Source organism: Epinephelus moara, unplaced genomic scaffold (genome assembly GCF_006386435.1).
Source record: "Epinephelus moara isolate mb unplaced genomic scaffold, YSFRI_EMoa_1.0 scaffold3084, whole genome shotgun sequence".
In the NCBI taxonomy this organism is placed as follows: Eukaryota; Metazoa; Chordata; class Actinopteri; order Perciformes; family Serranidae; genus Epinephelus; species Epinephelus moara.
The window spans coordinates 2,749-6,025 of record NW_026080743.1 but is presented as its reverse complement, the minus strand read 5'-3'; the positions used below and the strand labels follow the sequence as shown (position 1 = coordinate 6,025).

The following is a 3,277-nucleotide window of genomic DNA, read 5'->3' as shown; positions in this document are numbered from 1 at the left end:
ACTACTGCATTGTTCAAAAATTATTAATTGTGTCTCAAATTATTCTAGGGGGGGACAGCTTTACTGAAGGGGGAGTCATGTCCCCCCTGTCCCCCCCGGGATTTCCGCCCCTGTCGCAGTGTAACTTGAGCTGCGATGCTGGAGGGTGACAGCAGGGGCGCTAGATAAAAAGCGCAGGATCCGCTCAGGCGATCAAGGAGTGCGCTTGGTGCGGTCTACTTGGACTTTTGGACGGAGGCTGCCTGAAATTGTCGGAATTGCATCTCTGTCATTCTCACCCACAACGCAGACCACCAGTGACATTCCAGTAATAAGGTGTGAAAATGACATGCATGCACATATCCCAGAACCAACAAAATGGAGCCAGATCAAATACCTCTTGTTTAACTGTGTGATGTTTCCAGCACAAAGCTCTTCCTCAGACTTTTAATTCATTCGTTATTTGTGTGGTGACTGTGTGTGAAAACGCAAAATAAATCATTTTTGTCCTGCAGTTGTTCCTGTGTTTTGTGGTGTGTGACATCAAGACAATAATGAAACTGAGAATATTTGAATACTGGAATATGTCAAAATGTGTCAATAAACTCTTTTTTCAATATCATTTCAATTTGTTTTTCTTCCTTAATAAAGTAGCTAACCTTAACTAATGCCTCTGGTAAAGAACTAGGGCTGTTGTCATTGGTTTTGATTCTGAGAATCATCCTTCAGTGTAACACTAGATATTATCACAATATATTTTGCTGTTAAACCAGAGCACAGATTATCAGTTTTGCCATAATAGTTAAAATCTATTGCAAAAACAAACATTTTCAAATCATTCATAAATTCCCAAAAGTAACCAAAAATACAAATTGACCATGAAACAAACATCCCCCTTATTTTGCGGTCTCACGCCATCTACTGAGCCTTTGAGGAAGTGCAGACCAGATTTTACTGCGCATGTGCAATCCCCCCATGTTTGACCCCGTGTCTCAGCCTTCTCTTGAATAGCCTTGGAGCCTCCCGTCCCCCGTTTCATGACTCTCGTATCATGACCTCTCGTCTGGTGATAAAGAAGCCACGCCCCCCGAGCTTCTAAATTTCAAAATAAAAGCTCGCGCCTGACACTATAGTTGTTTTAAACATAATATTGTATTTTGTAATGTACTTTAGGAATCCTGGTAGATTTTCCTGGTAGAAAAGTTGTGTTAAACATATGACTGCAGCCTGGAGCCTCTGGTCTCATGACCTCCTCTGTGATAAACACATGACTGCAGCCTGGAGCCTCTCGTTATGACCTCTCCTGTTGTATTTTAGGAATCCAGGTTGAAACGTTGTGTTCAACATATGACTGCAGCCTGGAATCTCTCGTCTCATGACCTCTCCTATTGTATTGTAGGAATCCTGGTTGAAAAGTTGTTTTATACATAGTATTGAATCCTCTTCGAAGTACTGTTGCTTTGTGTTGCTTTTACATGTTGTCCTTTCTTAAAATCATTTTATTTTTCATGTAAAGCACTTTGAGTTGCATTTTGTCTGAAATGTGCTATACAAATAAACTTGCCTCGCCTTGCCTCAGTGTTATTGTGTGTCTCAGCTTGCAGGCTCTGTAGATATCTGCCTGGCACTGCTGCTTGTCCTGTTCATGTGTTAGTTGACACACACATATACACATATATACATGCACGCACATTCACACTACAGGATGAGCACTTGTCGTAACAATTTCCCTGTGATGTGTGAAAGGAATATATAATACATATAAAATATATAAATAAAACAAGTCTTTTAAAGAATGCAGCTTTTTTATTTCTTTAGTCAAAACATCCAGACTGCAGCTGGCAGAACTGGCCGCAAAATCCAGGGTGGGGATCCTCAGAATAAATCCCCCGGAGCTCTCCCAACTTCCCATGTCCAACATAACCTGTGGGTATAGCAATAACAAAACAAAAGCATATTCATGTGCATGGTGTTAAGATTTGTTTTTTTGTTGCAGACACAAAGTCATTTTACTTAGTAACATTTGAACATTTGAATTCTGTTAAAAGCACAGTGTGAATACCTGGCATGCAGCTCTTAAATGTCCGTATGTTTTCTGTAGATGTGTTTCTTCATGTTTTTTTTAAGAATCTGCACATTGCAGTGGTGACAAACAATACTTGTCAATTTTGCTTGCAGCACTCTGCGGGGAGGGTTGTCCAGGCTAGGGCTGCATGGCAAGGACGATTCAGACTGTTTACTGCAGTTGTCAGTCGCTGTGTCCTCCTGTCCGTCAGGGATGGGATCACTCTGTTTTGTCGTGTCCTGAGGTCTCTCCTCCACCTGAGTCAGAGAAACGGTCACAGGTTTAACCCTCTGACAGGGTTTTAATTCAATGCACACCTAAACAGGTAGGGCCAAAAATGAACTTTTCAAAATTAAGCCATTAAAAAATCATAATTAATATGATGTTCTACTTTCAATAATTATTCCTTTTAACCAACATCAGTCCTAATCATAAATATCAAATATTCACTAATTTTCATATTTTTAACCCTTTAACTGCCAGGAGTTGGTCATTGGTCATGATGTCCCGATGCTTTTAGGTGAAATATACAAAAAAATAATTATTTTCAATGAATTGCATGCAAAGTAGATAATTTTCAATTTGATTATTACAGTCTGGGATATGTAAATAATTTGCAGCAACAATGATTTTAATGCATTACTATTTTTGTGTAATGTCAAGGTGCAAAAAATGTGTATGAATACTTTTATATGTATGGTACATTTTTGGTCCTTAAACCTTGTTAATGCAACTTTTGTGTCTGCACAGTGTGTTTTAGACTTACTGCAGGAGCTGAGCTTGGACTTCTAACATAAAAAATACACCATCTTGCCAAAATGTATGCCATAATCATGGACACAGCCAAAATGATCAAAAAATAAAAAGTGAATAGTGTGGAAAAAGCACCTAACTGTGCCAGAGGGGTAATATGCACCTGGGAAAAACACTCAAAACATTCACAGAAACACACACCAACTAGGGTTGGGTAACCATTCATAATTGAACCGATACGGTACCGCTATCTGTAATTCGGTACCGGTACCAAACGGTACCTTATTTCGGTACTTTTTATCCCTATGGGCCCTAGGCCTTTTTGGGGTATTTTTACTGCCTTTACTTTTAAGCTCATATCACAGTCATTATAAAGGCTACATACACATGCTATATCTTGTTTTCTTCAGGACAATCTGGGCTAACCAGATTTGCCATCATTTCATGTTCTTCTATGTGCCTGTATTTTATATTAATTTT

General features: G+C 39.2%; 1 long non-coding RNA gene across 1 annotated transcript in view; it reads right to left on the bottom strand.

Moving 5' to 3' along the window:
• Positions 1–1,765: 1,765 nt before the first annotated feature.
• Positions 1,766–3,277, bottom strand: part of LOC126387247 (uncharacterized) — a 2,891-nt gene continuing 1,379 nt past the window's right edge. Inside the window, exons 3-4 of the long non-coding RNA XR_007569619.1 lie at positions 2,042–2,301; positions 1,766–1,903 (exon numbers count right to left, since the gene is read on the bottom strand). This is a non-coding gene — a long non-coding RNA (uncharacterized LOC126387247). The remainder of the gene's footprint in view (positions 1,904–2,041; positions 2,302–3,277) is intronic.